The sequence below is a fragment of the Ranitomeya variabilis genome, chromosome 4 (genome assembly GCF_051348905.1).
Source record: "Ranitomeya variabilis isolate aRanVar5 chromosome 4, aRanVar5.hap1, whole genome shotgun sequence".
NCBI classification, from domain to species: Eukaryota; Metazoa; Chordata; class Amphibia; order Anura; family Dendrobatidae; genus Ranitomeya; species Ranitomeya variabilis.
This window is the reverse complement of record NC_135235.1, coordinates 725655401-725673420: the sequence shown is the minus strand read 5'-3', so window position 1 is coordinate 725673420 and position 18020 is coordinate 725655401. Positions and strand designations below refer to the sequence as shown.

General features: G+C 46.6%; 1 protein-coding gene across 1 annotated transcript in view; it reads left to right on the top strand.

Annotated features, from left to right (window-relative positions):
- The window catches only part of LOC143768245 (uncharacterized), a 524156-nt gene that overhangs the window by 458934 nt on the left and 47202 nt on the right, over window positions 1–18020 (top strand). The window lies entirely within an intron of this gene.

The following is an 18020-nucleotide window of genomic DNA, read 5'->3' as shown; positions in this document are numbered from 1 at the left end:
GGTGTTGTCAACAGGAAAAAGCAATGCATGTGTGTATAGGTGTGTATTCGCAGCAGCACAAGCAATACATCCTACAGAGATATTCTGGACTCTTACATTATATCTTACCCATTCTAACCATAAGTTTTTCCTTGGGGCTGTTTGTGTTTCTATGGAGAAAACCTCTTGCCAACTGAGACCTGGAATGGGGATTACTTCATTAACTACATTTTGCAAACGCTCACCTGGGCCTGTTTTAGCTTTACTGGTAACGGGGGCCTTGGTTGGTCTGAAGCTAATATCTTGGAGCTGTATATGGCCAAAATTCCCATAGTACCCACCATTAAATACATTATGAAAATGTCTTCCCAGTACAAACGTCTGCAGGTCAGCAGATTGGGGGCTTTCAAGATTTAGGAGGAGGGGGTGACAGTTTCTTCCCCATCTACAGCCCCTAGGTGGTTGCAGAAGGGCTGTTAGATGCATTCTCCCGCGAAGACTCCTACCCGTCCCATCCTTAGGGAACATGGCTTCGCTAGGTCTATATCCCCAATCATCCCCCGTATTCCAGGCAGTATCTGACCAATAATAACAATTATTGTTGTCATTTCTGGTAACACATATATAAAACTGGATGATTCCCTCTACCACCTGTTGAGTCTCGGGGCACTTGACTACATCACAGAAATCGAATCGCCAGATATTTACCGGGGCTGTTAGGTTTACCCAGAGAATAGTGGCACCGGGATTTTCATTTACATTAGGGGCCGAAGAGGTAGGGGCGAGGATGGCCCCCGTTCCTAGGACCAAAAACAACAGCAACATTTCCCTTCAATGATTTTAATTAGCAGGAGACTGCAAAGTAAGGGGTCTAGCCCATTTTGGCTCTCACTGAAGAGCTGGAGGAAGGTGAGATTAAATGCTTCTTTTCATTTTGGTGCTGGTGCTGTGTGGCGGCCATTGTTGCTGTGGCTTTGTGCTGGTGGGGCGGCGCGGTCTGGAGTCATGGGGGCTCAGTCTCGCAGCATGGGTGCTGTGGGGCAACAGGCCGTCCGCCCTGCTGGTGCATGGCCGCTGCGGCGGTGGTCGCCGCACGGCTCCGCTCCGTTAGGGCGTTAGGACCCACTACGAGGTTTGCCGTGAAGGGGCAGTGGGCTTCATACAGTCTGATCAGAATGTTAAACTGAAAACCTCATGTTCAGTATTTAAATTTTTGCCTAGCGGCTTTAGATCAACGTATGATTTTGGGATGTGCGGTTCATGCTCTTTTTTTCTTTTTGCACAAAGCATGTACTTGTCTCTTTTTTTGGACCAGCACTCCTCCCATTTGGCTCCGGTGATTTTAATTAGCAGGAGACTGCAAAGTAAGGGGTCTAGCCCTGTTGTGAACTCTATTTCTGGGCTCCCTCTTGTGGTCACAAGTGGTACTGTGTGAGTGCTGTCTTTCTGCAGGTTTGTGGCTGGCATCAGCTGTCTCGTTATAGGTGGGTTGGTTTCCTATTTAGCTCACCTGGACTATCAGTTCATGCCTGCTGTCGATGTATTCAGTGCTATTCTGATTCCTTCTGACTAACTTGCTACCAGTCTCTTCAAGAGAAGCTAAGCTTCCGTTTGTTCATTTTTGATCATCATTGTTCAATATGTTTCTTGTCCAGCTGGCTAAAATGTGATTTCCTTGCTTGCTGGTAGCTCTAGGGGGCTGAGTTTCTCCCCTCACACCGTTAGTTGGTGTGGGGGTTCTTGTATTCTCAGCGTGGATATTTTGTAGGGTTTTCTGCTCACCGCACAGTTCACTATCTGTCTTCTGCTATCTAGTATTAGCGGGCCTCATTTTGCTGAATCTGTTTTCATTTCTACGTATGTGTTTTCCCCTTACCTCACCGTTATTATTTGTTGGGGGCTTCCTATAACTTTGGGGTTATTTCTCTTGGGGCAAGTGAGGTCTTGCTTTCTCTCTAGGGGTAGCTAGTTCCTCAAGCTGCGTCGTGACGTCTAGGATTTTAGGCACGTTCACCGGCTACCTTTAGTGTGTTTGGTTAGGATCAGGTTTGCGGTCAGCCCAGATACCACCTCCCTAGAGCTTGTTCTACGTTCAGTAACTTAGCTAGGTATTCCTGTGATCCTCAGCCACTGGGATCTGTCATGGTTCTCAATGGCAAGAGAACATAGGAAGCATACAAAAAGGACTAGCTCTTGGAAGATGGGAACTCGAGCTGACTGTGAGCTAAACCTACCGCACAAATAACAGTGGCCGGGTAGCGTGCCTACGTTTTATCCCTAGACGCCCAGCGCCAGCCGGAGAACTGACTGACCCTAGCAGAGGAAAATACAGACCTGGCTTACCTCTAGAGAAAGTTTCCCCAAAAGGCAGACAGTAGCCCCCACATATATTGGCGGTGATTTTAGAGGAAAATGACATACGAAGTATGAAGATAGGTTTAGCAAATTGAGGTCCACTTACTAGATAGTAGGAAGACAGAAAAGGGAACTTCACAGTCAGCTGAAAACCCTTTCAAAACACCATCCTGGAATTACTTTAAGACTCTAATATCAACTCATGACACCAGAGTGGCAATTCCAGCTCACAAGAGCTTCCAGCCTCAGAAATAAACAATCACAGAGAACTGGAACAAAAATGCAAAACAAACTTAGGACTACAAGTCCAACTTAGCTGATAGTAGTCTAGGAGCAGGAACATGCAACAGAAAGGCTTCTGGTAACATTGTTGGCCGGCATAGAAATGACTGAGGAGCAAGGCTAAATAGACAACTCCCACATCCTGATGGAAACAGGTGAACAGAGGCGATGAAGCACACAAGTTCAGTACCACCAGTGACCACCGGGGGAGCCCAGAAACCAAATTCACAACAGTACCCCCCCCTCAAGGAGGGGGCACCGAACCCTCACCAGAACCACCAGGGCGATCAGGATGAGCCCTATGAAAGGCACGGACCAAATCGGAGGCATGAACATCAGAGGCTGTCACCCAAGAATTATCCTCCTGACCGTAGCCCTTCCACTTGACCAGATACTGAAGTCTCCGTCTGGAAACACGGGAGTCCAAGATCTTCTCGACAACGTACTCCAACTCACCCTCAACCAACACCGGAGCAGGAGGCTCAACGGAAGGCACAACCGGTACCTCATACCTGCGCAACAATGACCGATGGAAGACATTATGAATAGAAAAAGATGCAGGGAGGTCCAAACGAAAGGACACAGGGTTAAGAATCTCCAATATCTTGTACGGGCCGATGAACCGAGGCTTAAACTTAGGAGAAGAAACCTTCATAGGGACAAAACGAGAAGACAACCACACCAAGTCCCCAACACAAAGACGAGGACCAACACAACGACGGCGGTTGGCAAAATGCTGAGTCTTCTCCTGGGACAACTTCAAATTGTCCACCACATGCCCCCAAATCTGATGCAACCTCTCCACCACAGCATCCACTCCAGGACAATCCGAAGACTCCACCTGACCGGAAGAGAAACGAGGATGAAACCCCGAATTACAGTAGAAAGGAGAAACCAAGGTGGCAGAACTAGCCCGATTATTGAGGGCAAACTCCGCCAAGGGCAAAACGGCAACCCAATCATCCTGATCCGCAGACACAAAACACCTCAAATAGGTCTCCAAGGTCTGATTAGTTCGCTCGGTCTGGCCATTAGTCTGAGGATGGAAAGCAGACGAAAAAGACAAATCAATGCCCATCCTAGCACAGAACGCTCGCCAAAATCTAGACACGAATTGGGTTCCCCTGTCAGACACGATATTCTCCGGAATACCATGCAAGCGAACCACATTTTGAAAAAAAAGAGGAACCAGCTCGGATGAGGAAGGCAATTTAGGCAAGGGAACCAAATGGACCATCTTAGAGAAACGGTCACACACCACCCAGATGACAGACATCTTCTGAGAAACAGGGAGATCAGAAATAAAATCCATGGAGATGAGTCCAAGGCCTCTTCGGAATAGGCAAAGATAACAACAATCCACTAGCCCGAGAACAACAAGGCTTGGCCCGAGCACAAACATCACAAGACTGCACAAAACCTCGCACATCTCGCGACAGGGAAGGCCACCAGAAGGACCTAGCCACCAAATCCCTGGTACCAAAGATTCCAGGATGACCAGCTAACGCAGAAGAATGGACCTCCGATATGACTCTACTGGTCCAATCATCAGGAACAAACATTCTACCAGGCGGGCAACGATCAGGTCTATCCGCCTGAAACTCCCGTCGCAAGTCTGGGGAAACAGCAGATAATATCACTCCATCCTTAAGGATACCTGTAGGTTCAGAATTACCAGGGGAATCAGGCTCAAAACTCCTAGAAAGGGCATCCGCCTTCACATTTTTAGAACCCGGTAGGTAAGAAACCACAAAATTAAACCGAGAGAAAAATAACGACCAGCGCGCCTGTCTAGGATTCAGGCGCCTGGCAGACTCAAGATAAATCAAATTCTTGTGGTCAGTCAATACCACCACCTGATGTCTAGCCCCCTCAAGCCAATGACGCCACTCCTCAAAAGCCCACTTCATAGCCAAGAGCTCCCGATTACCAATATCATAATTTCGCTCAGCGGGCGAAAATTTACGAGAAAAGAACGCGCAAGGTCTCATCACGGAGCAGTCGGAACTTTTCTGCGACAAAACCGCCCCAGCTCCGATTTCTGAAGCGTCGACCTCAACCTGAAAAGGAAGAGTAACATCAGGCTGACGCAATACAGGGGCGGAAGAAAAGCGGCGCTTAAGCTCCCGAAAGGCCTCCACAGCAGCAGGGGACCAATCAGCAACATCAGCACCCTTCTTAGTCAAATCAGTCAACGGTTTAGCAACATCAGAAAAACCAGTTATAAATCGACGATAAAAATTAGCAAAGCCCAAAAACTTCTGAAGGCTCTTAAGAGAAGAGGGTTGCGTCCAATCACAAATAGCCTGAACCTTGACAGGGTCCATCTCAATGGAAGAGGGGGAAAAAATGTACCCCAAAAACGAAATCTTTTGAACCCCAAAAACGCACTTAGAACCCTTTACACACAAGGAATTAGAGCGCAAAACCTGAAAAACCCTCCTGACCTGTTGGACATGAGAGTCCCAGTCGTCCGAAAAAAATCAAAATATCATCCAGATACACAATCATAAATTTATCTAAATATTCACGGAAAATGTCATGCATAAAAGACTGAAAGACTGAAGGGGCATTTGAAAGACCAAAAGGCATTACTAAATACTCAAAATGGCCCTCAGGCGTATTAAATGCGGTTTTCCACTCATCCCCCTGCTTAATTCGCACTAAATTATACGCCCCACGAAGATCAATCTTAGAGAACCACTTGGCCCCCTTTATTCGAGCAAACAAATCAGTAAGCAGTGGCAAAGGATACTGATATTTAACCGTGATTTTATTCAAAAGCCGATAATCAATACACGGCCTCAAAGAGCCATCTTTTTTAGATACAAAGAAAAAACCGGCTCCTAAGGGAGATGACGAAGGACGAATATGTCCCTTTTCCAAGGACTCCTTAATATATTCCCGCATAGCAGCGTGTTCAGGCACAGATAGATTAAATAAACGACCCTTTGGAAACTTACTGCCCGGAATCAGATCTATTGTACAATCGCAATCTCTGTGCGGAGGTAGTGAACCAAGTTTAGGCTCCTCAAAAACGTCACGATAATCAGATAAAAATTCCGGAATCTCAGAGGGAATAGATGACGAAATGGAAACCAAAGGTACGTCCCCATGAGTCCCCTGACATCCCCAGCTTAACACAGACATTGCTTTCCAGTCGAGGACTGGGTTATGAGATTGCAGCCATGGCAATCCAAGCACCAACACATCATGTAGATTATACAACACAAGGAAGCGAATAATCTCCTGGTGATCTGGATTAATACGCATAGTTACTTGTGTCCAGTATTGTGGTTTATTACTAGCCAATGGCGTGGAGTCAATACCCTTCAGAGGTATAGGAACTTCCAGAGGCTCTAAATTAAACCCACAGCGTTTGGCAAAGGACCAATCCATAAGACTCAAAGCGGCGCCAGAGTCGACATAGGCGTCCGCGGTAATAGACGATAAAGAGCAAATCAGGGTCACAGATAGAATAAACTTGGACTGTAAAGTACCAATTGAAACAGACTTATCAACCTTCTTAGTACGTTTAGAGCATGCTGATATAACATGAGTTGAATCGCCACAATAGAAGCATAACCCATTTTTTCGCCTAAAATTCTGTCGTTCGCTTCTGGACAGAATACTATCACATTGCATAATCTCTGGCGCCTTCTCAGTAGACACCGCCAAATGGTGCACAGGTTTGCGCTCCCGCAAACGCCGATCAATCTGAATAGCCATTGTCATGGACTCATTCAGACCTGCAGGCACAGGGAACCCCACCATAACATCTTTAATGGCATCAGAGAGACCCTCTCTGAAATTCGCCGCCAGGGCGCACTCATTCCACTGAGTAAGCACAGACCACTTACGAAATTTTTGGCAGTATATTTCAGCCTCATCTTGCCCTTGAGACAGGGCCATCAAGGCTTTTTCAGCCTGAATCTCTAAATGAGGTTCCTCATAAAGCAACCCCAAAGCCAGGAAAAACGCATCCACATTGAGCAACGCAGGATCCCCTGGTGCCAAAGCAAATGCCCAATCCTGAGGGTCGCCCCGGAGCAAGGATATTACAATCCTGACCTGCTGTGCAGGATCTCCAGCGGAGCGAGATCTCAGAGACAAAAATAATTTACAATTATGTTTGAAATTCTGGAAGCGAGATCTATCCCCGGAGAAAAATTCAGGCAAAGGTACTCTAGGTTCAGATATAGGAGCATGAATTACAAAATCCTGTAAACTTTGAACCTTCAAAGCGAGATTGTTCAGACCTGTAGCTAAACCCTGAGAATCCATTTTCATCAGGTGAAGTCAGAACCATTCAAGGATTAGAAGGAGAGAGAGACGAAGGCTGCAGTAAGCAGAGATGCTAGAAAATCAACTAATGAGCAAACTCAGAAAAAAAAAAAAAAAAAATTCTCTGCAGACTTCTTTTCTCTCCTTTCTTCTGCCAAAAATTTTAACCCTTGGCCGGCCAAACTGTCATGGTTCTCAATGGCAAGAGAACATAGGAAGCATACAAAAAGGACTAGCTCTTGGAAGATGGGAACTCGAGCTGACTGTGAGCTAAACCTACCGCACAAATAACAGTGGCCGGGTAGCGTGCCTACGTTTTATCCCTAGACGCCCAGCGCCAGCCGGAGAACTGACTGACCCTAGCAGAGGAAAATACAGACCTGGCTTACCTCTAGAGAAAGTTTCCCCAAAAGGCAGACAGTAGCCCCCACATATATTGGCGGTGATTTTAGAGGAAAATGACATACGAAGTATGAAGATAGGTTTAGCAAATTGAGGTCCGCTTACTAGATAGTAGGAAGACAGAAAAGGGAACTTCACAGTCAGCTGAAAACCCTTTCAAAACACCATCCTGGAATTACTTTAAGACTCTAATATCAACTCATGACACCAGAGTGGCAATTCCAGCTCACAAGAGCTTCCAGCCTCAGAAATAAACAATCACAGAGAACTGGAACAAAAATGCAAAACAAACTTAGGACTACAAGTCCAACTTAGCTGATAGTAGTCTAGGAGCAGGAACATGCAACAGAAAGGCTTCTGGTAACATTGTTGGCCGGCATAGAAATGACTGAGGAGCAAGGCTAAATAGACAAGTCCCACATCCTGATGGAAACAGGTGAACAGAGGCGATGAAGCACACAAGTTCAGTACCACCAGTGACCACCGGGGGAGCCCAGAAACCAAATTCACAACAGGGATCATAACAGTACAGCAGGCCTAAAAGTGTTTCATGCATCGCAGAAGTGGGATAAAAGAAGTCCTGAGTACAATTTTTTTTTTCTCTCTTCCTTTGCTGCAGTCTGTCCAGCTTCTCTCATCTCATCCCCTTAAACTCTGGGTGGTTTTGAGCTCAGCTGCAGACATGGATATTCAGAGTCTGATTTCTAGTGTGGATCATCTTGCTACAAGGGTGCAAAACATTCAGGATTTTGTTGTTCATAGCCCTATGTCTGAGCCAAAGATACCTATTCCTGAGTTGTTTTCTGGAGATAGATCTAGGTATCTGAATTTTAGGAATAATTGTAAATTGTTTCTGTCTTTGAGACCTCGTTCCTCTGGTGATTCCGCTCAGCAGGTTAAAATTGTTATCTCTTTGTTACGCGGCGACCCTCAAGATTGGGCTTTCTCTCTGGCGCCAGGAGATCCTGCATTGCTGAATGTGGATGCGTTTTTTCTGGCGCTTGGACTGCTTTATGAGGAACCTAATCTTGAGAATCAGGCAGAAAAGGCTTTGCTGGCCCTCTCTCAAGGTCAGGATGAAGTAGAGGTGTATTGTCAAAAATTTCGGAAATGGTCGGTGCTTACTCAGTGGAATGAGTGTGTCCTGGCTGCAAATTTCAGAGAGGGTCTTTCTGAAGCCATTAAGAATGTTATGGTGGGGTTTCCCACGCCTACAGGTCTGAGTGATTCAATGGCTTTGGCCATTCAGATCGATCGGCGTTTGCGGGAGCGCAAATCTGCGCATCCTCTGGCGGTGTTTTCTGAACAGAGACCTGAGTCAGTGCAATGTGACAGAATTCTGACTAGAATTGAGCGGCAAAGTCATAGACGTCAAAATGGGTTGTGCTTTTACTGTGGTGATTCTACTCATGTTATCTCAGCATGCTCTAAGCGCTTAAAAAAAATCGCTAAACCTGTCACCATTGGTACTATACAGCCTAAATTCATTTTGTCTGTTACTTTAATTTGTTCCTTGTCATCTTATTCGGTTATGGCTTTTGTGGATTCAGGTGTTGCCCTGAATCTGATGGATTTGTCGTTTGCTAGGCGCTGTGGTTTTGTCCTGGAGCCTTTGGAATTCCCTATTCCACTGAGGGGAATTGATGCTACACCATTGGCTGAGAATAAGCCTCAGTATTGGACTCAAGTGACCATGTGCATGACTCCTGTACATCAGGAGGTGATTCGCTTTCTTGTGCTGCATAATTTGCATGATGTTGTCGTTTTGGGTCTGCCATGGCTGCAGGCCCATAATCCAGTTTTGGATTGGAAAGCTATGTCTGTGTCAAGTTGGGGTTGTCATGGGATTCATGGCGATGCTCCTTTGGTGTCGATTGCTTCTTCTACTTCTGAGGTCCCTGAATTTTTGTCGGACTACCAGGATGTATTTAATGAGCCCAGATCCGGTGCCCTGCCTCCTCATAGGGATTGTGATTGTGCTATAAATTTGATTCCTGGTAGTAAGTTCCCTAAGGGACGACTTTTTAATTTGTCTATACCAGAACATGCCGCGATGCGGAGTTACATAAAGGAGTCTTTGGAGAAGGGACATATTCGCCCATCCTCATCCCCTCTTGGTGCAGGATTTTTTTTTGTGGCCAAGAAGGATGGTTCTCTGAGACCTTGTATAGATTATCGTCTTATAAATAAAATCACGGTCAAATTTCAGTATCCTCTGCCATTATTGTCTGATCTGTTTGCTCGGATTAACGGGTCCAGTTGGTTCACCAAGATAGATTTTCGTGGTGCGTATAACCTTGTGCGTATTAAGCAGGGGGATGAATGGAAAATAGCATTTAATACGCCCGAAGGCCATTTTGAGTACTTGGTGATGCCTTTTGGACTCTCTAATGCTCCTTCTGTGTTTCAGTCCTTCATGCATGACATATTCCGAGAATATCTGGATAAATTTATGATTGTGTATCTGGATGACATTTTGGTCTTTTCTGATGATTGGGAGTCCCATGTGAAGCAGGTCAGGATGGTGTTTCAGGTCCTGCGTGCTAATGCTTTATTCGTGAAGGGCTCAAAATGTCTCTTCGGAGTACAGAAGGTTTCCTTTTTGGGTTTTATTTTTTCGCCTTCTACTATTGAGATGGATCCAGTCAAGGTCCAGGCTATTCATGACTGGACTCAGCCTACATCTGTTAAGAGTCTTCAGAAGTTCTTGGGTTTTGCTAATTTTTACCGTCGCTTCATCGCTAATTTTTCTGGCGTGGTTAAGCCCTTGACGGATCTGACCAAGAAGGGTTCTGATGTGACTAATTGGTCTCCTGCGGCCGTGGAAGCCTTTCGGGAGCTGAAGCGTCGGTTTTCTTCAGCTCCAGTCTTATGTCAGCCTGATACCTCTCTTCCTTTTCAGGTCGAGGTGGATGCTTCTGAGATTGGAGCAGGGGCTGTTTTGTCGCAGAGAGGCTCTGATGGCTCTGTGATGAAGCCTTGTGCCTTCTTTTCAAGAAAGTTTTCGCCTGCCGAGCGGAATTATGATGTTGTTAATCGGGAGTTGTTGGCTATGAAGTGGGCATTTGAAGAGTGGCGACATTGGCTCGAGGGAGCTAAGCATCGTGTGGTCGTCTTGACTGATCACAAAAATCTGATTTATCTCGAGTCTGCCAAGCGCCTGAATCCTAGACAGGCTCGTTGGTCGTTGTTTTTCTCCCGTTTCGATTTTGTGGTCTCGTACCTGCCTGGTTCGAAGAACGTGAAGGCTGATGCTCTTTCTAGGAGCTTCGTGCCTGACTCTCCGGGAGTTTCAGAGCCGGCTGGTATTCTCAAAGGGGGAGTGATTTTGTCTGCCATTTCCCCAGATTTGCGACTAGTGCTGCAGAAATTTCAGGCGGATAGACCTGACCGTTGCCCACCAGAGAGATTGCTTGTCCCAGATAGATGGACCAGCAGAGTTATTTCCGAGGTTCATTCTTCGGTGTTGGCAGGTCATCCTGGGATTTTTGGTACCAGAGATTTGGTGGCTAGGTCCTTCTGGTGGCCTTCCTTGTCGCGGGATGTGTGTTCCTTTGTGCAGTCCTGTGGGATTTGTGCTCGGGCTAAGCCTTGCTGTTCTCGTGCCAGCGGGTTGCTTTTGCCTTTGCCTGTCCCGAAGAGGCCTTGGACGCACATTTCCATGGATTTTATTTCGGATCTTCCAGTATCTCAAAGAATGTCTGTCATCTGGGTGGTGTGTGATCGTTTTTCCAAAATGGTCCATTTGGTGCCCTTGCCTAAGTTGCCTTCCTCCTCCGATTTGGTTCCTCTATTTTTTCAGAATGTGGTTCGCTTGCACGGCATCCCTGAAAATATTGTATCTGACAGAGGATCCCAGTTTGTGTCCAGATTTTGGCGGATTTTTTGTGCTAAGATGGGCATTGATTTGTCTTTTTCGTCGGCCTTCCATCCTCAGACGAATGGCCAAACCAAGCGAACTAATCAGACGTTGGAAACTTATTTAAGATGTTTTGTTTCTGCTGATCAGGATGATTGGGTGACTTTTTTGCCATTGGCCGAGTTTGCCCTTAATAATCGGGCTAGTTCTGCTACTTTGGTTTCGCCCTTTTTCTGCAATTCTGGTTTTCATCCTCGTTTTTCCTCTGGTCAGGTTGAGCCTTCTGACTGTCCGGGGGTGGATTCTGTGGTGGATAGGTTGCAGCAGATTTGGAACCATGTGGTGGACAATTTGAAGTTGTCACAGGAGAAGGCTCAGCGCTTTGCCAACCGCCGTCGCGGTGTGGGTCCCCGACTTCGTGTTGGGGATTTGGTATGGCTGTCTTCTCGGTATGTTCCTATGAAGGTCTCCTCTCCTAAATTCAAGCCTCGCTTCATGGGTCCTTATAAGATTTTGGAAATCCTTAATCCGGTGTCTTTTCGTTTGGACCTCCCAGCATCGTTTGCCATTCATAATGTGTTCTATAGGTCTTTGTTGCGGAGGTATGTGGTGCCTGTGGTTCCTTCTGTTGAGCCTCCTGCTCCGGTGCTGGTTGAGGGTGAATTGGAGTACGTGGTGGAGAAGATCTTGGATTCTCGTATTTCTAGACGGAGGCTTCAGTATTTGGTTAAGTGGAAGGGCTATGGTCAGGAGGATAATTCCTGGGTTGTCGCCTCTGATGTTCATGCGGCCGATTTGGTTCGTGCCTTCCATGCGGCTCATCCTGATCGCCCTGAGGGTCTTGATGAGGGTTCTGTGACCCCTCATCAAGGGGGGGGGTACTGTTGTGAACTCTATTTCTGGGCTCCCTCTTGTGGTCACAAGTGGTACTGTGTGAGTGCTGTCTTTCTGCAGGTTTGTGGCTGGCATCAGCTGTCTCGTTATAGGTGGGTTGGTTTCCTATTTAGCTTACCTGGACTATCAGTTCATGCCTGCTGTCGATGTATTCAGTGCTATTCTGATTCCTTCTGACTAACTTGCTACCAGTCTCTTCAAGAGAAGCTAAGCTTCCGTTTGTTCATTTTTGATCATAATTGTTCAATATGTTTCTTGTCCAGCTGGCTAAAATGTGATTTCCTTGCTTGCTGGTAGCTCTAGGGGGCTGAGTTTCTCCCCTCACACCGTTAGTTGGTGTGGGGGTTCTTGAATTCTCAGTGTGGATATTTTGTAGGGTTTTCTGCTGACCGCACAGTTCACTATCTGTCTTCTGCTATCTAGTATTAGCGGGCCTCATTTTGCTGAATCTGTTTTCATTTCTACGTATGTGTTTTCCCCTTACCTCACCGTTATTATTTGTTGGGGGCTTCCTATAACTTTGGGGTTATTTCTCTTGAGGCAAGTGAGGTCTTGCTTTCTCTCTAGGGGTAGCTAGTTCCTCAGGCTGCGTCGTCACGTCTAGGATTTTAGGCACGTTCACCGGCTACCTTTAGTGTGTTTGGTTAGGATCAGGTTTGCGGTCAGCCCAGATACCACCTCCCAAGAGCTTGTTCTACGTTCAGTAACTTAGCTAGGTATTCCTGTGATCCTCAGCCACTGGGATCATAACATAGCCCATTTTGGCTCTCACTGAAGAGATGGAGGAAGGTGAGATTAAATGCTCCTTTTCATTTTGGTGCTGGTGCTGTGTGGCGGCCATTGTTGCTGTGGCTTTGTGCTGGTGGGGCGGCGCGGTCTGGAGTCATGGGGGCTCAGTCTCGCAGCATGGGTGCTGTGGGGCAACAGGCCGTCCGCCCTGCTGGTGCATGGCCGCTGCGGCGGTGGTTGCCGCACTGCTCCGCTACGTTAGGGCGTTAGGACCCACTACGAGGTTTGCCGTGAAGGGGCAGTGGGCTTCATACAGTCTGATCAGAATGTTAAACTGAAAACCTCATGTTCAGTATTTAAATTTTTGCCTAGCGGCTTTAGATCAACGTATGATTTTGGGATGTGCGGTTCATGCTCTTTTTTTTCTTTTTGCACAAAGCATTTCCCTTCAATCACTACTATAACTAAACGCTGGTTCGGTTTCTTTTACAGTGTGAGGCGTGGATCCAGCTAGGTTTTCCTTCGAGCTTGACAGCTGTGGCTGTGGTCAGGAGCACTTGGTATGGTCCGTCAAATCTTGGTTCCAGGCTCTTCCGGAAGTGCCGCTTTATCACTACCCAGTCTCCTGGCTCCAAGGGATAATGTCCAGGAACCTTATGTGGGTCTGGAAGAGAACTGAAGACAGTTAAATGCACTTTAACAAGGTGTCCATGTAAGGCCTGCACATAGCTAGTCAAATCCTGGTACTTGAGCTGCAACTGTTGTGGAAAGAAACATCCAAGATTGGGGCCCCTGCCAAATAGAATCTCATACGGTGACAGTCCTGTCTTCCTGTTTGGGGTATATCTTACTGAAAACAAAGCTAGAGGAAGGCATTCTGTCCATGGTTTACCAGTCTCTGCCATTGCCTTCTGCATTTTAAGCTTAAGAGTTCCATTTAGTCTCTCCACTTTTCCACTGCTCTGTGGATGGTATGGAGTATGCAATGCTTGACTTACCCCCAGTGCTGCCATTACCTCTGACATGATCTCTCCAGTAAAATGGGAACCCCGATCGCTTTCAATGACTTCAGGAATTCCATACCTGCATATGATCTCAGCCATCAGTTTCTTCGCCGTTGTCTTAGCCGTAGCTTTGGCAACTGGGTAGGCTTCTGGCCAACCTGAAAATAAATCAATGCAGACCAACACATACTTATACGTCCCTACCCTAGGCAACTGAATATAATCAATCTGCAGTCTCTGGAATGGGTAAAGGGGCCGGGGAGTGTGTTTGGATGGAGTTTTCACTGTCCTACCCTGATTATGTGTGGCACATATCATGCAGCTCTGTACCTGCCTTTCTGCACAGGTGGAAAACCCGGGGGCAATCCATTGTTTCTGTAGGGTGTCACACATGGCCGTCTTCGAATGGTGCACATTCCCGTGCAGAACCTGTGCCATCATTGGGTACAGTACCTGTGGTAGGCAGACCTTTTCACCCCTCCCCCATAACCCAGTGATGGTATCAGAGCAAGCCCCTATCTTTTGCCACCTATTTTTCTCCTCCTTACTTGCCTGTTCTTGTAACCGGGCTAAGATGTCTTTCGACACAAGTGGAGATGGTGGGGTGTCTAGGTGATGTACTTTAGAGGCTACAGGAGTGCTTGTTGCTTTCTTGGCAGCCTGGTCTGCCAGTGCGTTACCCTTTGTCCGTCCATCAGTGCCTTTGGTATGTGCCTTTACCTTTATGATACCTGCTTGGGTGGGAATCTGTAGTGCATTCATAAGTTGCTGGACTGCCTCAGCATGTTTAATGGGGTGGCCATTTGCTGTCAGGAAAGCCCTGGCTCTCCAGATAGGCCCATAATCGTGTGCAATGCCAAAGGCATACCTGGAATCAGTGTAGATATTTACAGTCTTACCTTCTGCTAGTTTGCACGCTTCTATGAGCGCCTTGAGCTCTGCTTCTTGTGCAGACATATGAGCTGGTATTGACTCTGCCTTGATTACCTCATGTTCTGAGACCACAGCATATCTGGTACAGAAGCGTCCTTGGTCATCCTGGTGACGGGATCCATCTACAAAAAGCTCAAAATCAGCATTAGGTATGGGCACACTAGAGTCAGTAGGGAGACCAGCCCTTTCCTGAGACATCAATTCTAGACAATCATGTGGTTTGGAAACCTGATCTTGTTCCTCTGGATCCATTCTAGAAAGAAAAAGAGTGTCCTTTTCCATGTCACCTACCCCTCCCCCATTTGGATCCATAGGAACTAGAAGAAGAGTAGCGGGGTTTAGGACAGTGCACCTTTTCAAAGTCACATTAGTAGGCATGAGAATAGCACACTGAAGTCGCAGCTGTCTGGCCATGGACAGGTGGCTAGGTTGTACTTGGTTAAGGATACTATGTACATCATGTGGGGTGTGGACCATCAGTGGGTGATCCAAAACAATCTCTGAAGACTTGTGTAGCAACAGCTGGACAGACAACACGGCCTGAACACAAGAGGGACTTCCCTTTGACACCGTATCCAGGCGGCCGCTGTAATAAGCAACAGGTCTCTGTTTGTCTCCATGAAGCTGAGTCAGCACACCCGTTGCGTGTCCTGCATAGGTGAGCACTGTCTGCAAGGTAGTCTGTAATACTGTACGGCAGTGCTCGGGTGTCTTGTAATCATATACGGGGCCTGCGGCGTGTGACACTATATCACAGGGCAAATTCCCTCCTTGTGTGGACATAGCGTCTCCTGGCTGCAAGGGGCCATAAACGGCAAGGTAGGCCTGACACTCTTGGGCTATGACTGGGCCTCCATTTTTGGCTATCTGTTGGGCCAAACCACCTCTATGTGACAGGGTAGAGTTGGCTGGGTTCACTATGGCTCCCACCTGGTGGGTAATTATGTCCCCATACCCCACTGAGAAAAGAACCTGGTAGCCCTGAGGTGTGATGTAGTAGCGTGAATGACAGGGGAACAAAACTTCAGGTTCTTGGAGAGTCTGGCCTTGTAGGTGTGAAGGTTTCACGCGAAGAGGAGGTCTAAGGGCCTTTCAGGGCCGGGGGTCTGCTATCTACACCGATTAAAACAAGCTCTTGGTCTGAGAATTGACATGGCGGGACTGGGGAGTGAGATTCCCAGACAGGGTTAAAAGGGATATTAGAGTATGAGACAGGATTTGTGTAAGGTAGGGAGGAGGCCTGGAGCTTGAGTCTGTTACATGAACCACTGATAAGGAACGGAGCTGTGTCCTTGTATCTTGTAGCTGCGGTGGGGGCTGGGATTAGAGCAGAATTCACTGCGGCTACTGGTTTAACCTTTGAATTTCGCTGCTGATGCAGAATGGGCTAAGTTCTTTTAAAATCTCTTTACTATTTTTAATGCATCATCCGGACTGGAAGTCTCAATATCGGATCTGACTGACATTATTGCCTCTTTCAATTCAGATTTAAGGCCAGACATTAAAACTACTACAAAAAGGTGTTTATGGGCTTTTCGTTACAATGAGAATCCCAGATCTTTAAATACTACCATAAGACGCCCATAGAACTTCTCGGCAGTCCAGGATATATTGGTGCCTTGGGGTTAAGGGGCATAGGGCTTACAGTCGGGAGTAGAGGCTTAATTTCCTGGGGAGGGACCATATTATCTAGCAGGGAGACACCCCTGTCCCAAATTTTTAATTGTTTGCTTTCCTGACACATTAATCTCAGTCACTTTCTCAGTCCCTTCTAGTACCACAAAACATCCAGTTTTTTTGTCATAGTAATAGACAACTTTCCTTTTTCAACGTAGCAAAAACAATCAGAATTCACATCCTCTATTGATCCTCAATTTGCTATATATCAACCACTCAACTTAAAACAGAAGAATCTTTTACCAATCTTTCAATCACACTGATAACCAAACAATCACTTACAAGTTTCCTTCTAAAACTAGGCACTATATTTCATTTTCAATTTCCAATTTAAACTTATAATATTTCTTTGGACTTCAAAACAATATTGTCGCTTTAAACAAAACACAGATTTACCAGCACGTACTACACCAAGAAAATACAGAGAAACAGAACGCAGTTTCGCGCCCCCTCCACACCAGAGACACAGAGATAAGAAAATCGCAGCATTCCTCAGCACAGAAAGAAGAAAACAACAGCGCAGCTGTTCGACCCCTCCCATCTGGTATCTTAGAGACAAACACAGAAACGGAATACAGCAGTTCTCAGACTTAATTTCTTTCTACAAAACCTTCATCACACAATTCACATACCAGAACACCTTAGAAAAACCAATAATTGAGAATATTTTTCCTGCATTCCTGACAGATTTATTTCCCCGCCTTTGGGCTAACAATATCAGATTCATCACACAAATTCATAGTCTTCTTTTCCTTCCACGGAAACTGATTCTCCTTCTCCATCAACCTCTTTCCATCCTCTTCTTTAAGCCTCGCGCAACTCGTAAATGAGCTTGCGCTTGTTCTAACAATCCTTTATCTTTCAACATGCCCCTTTTGTTTTCTATGAGATTGTGCCATGTAGACGGCTGTAATCTCCCTGACGAGGGCAATCCTACATGCTTGTACAACCTGCCAACATTCCTGACTGCCTTCTTTCCCTCCCATGACTCTACTATTGTCTTGACTTCCACAGCATCCTCATTTAACTTGTGGGGCACAGACTTCTTCTGCTTTAAGAGACGCAACATGACTCACAGAATACTACGCCCTGCTGCAGCAGGCCGCTGATAACTATATCAACACTGTGTCCTAAAGCACGGAACCTCGCGTTCATCGTACTAGGAAAAAAGAGCCTCGCGCTCAATATTTCCTGTCCCTAACCTGAACACCAGTGCTTACGGACTATCCTGTCACGATATTCTAAACCGTTGGGAGGCGGTCTCCTAATGAGAGCCCTCCACTGAAATACAGGTGGTCCCCTCTCGGGACATCTTAATTACCTATCTGTACAGGTGGTCCCCTCTCGGGACGTCTTAGTTACCTATCTGTACAATATCACAGAGGCTGCGTCTCCTATCCCTTTCTCTAAACCGTCCCCCAATGTACAACTTTCTCAACCTTTCACTCTACTTCACTACTAGATAATAGTCACGGGTAGGGTGGTTGAATGGAGTACAATGACCGGTGGAGGAGGTGTTGTGTACACGAGGACGCGCAGAATGCAACGTCTCTCAGTTGCTGGTTCGGAGCGTGGCACGGGATCGCGCTCGGTCTCACCACTTGACCGGTCACCCCTCAGAC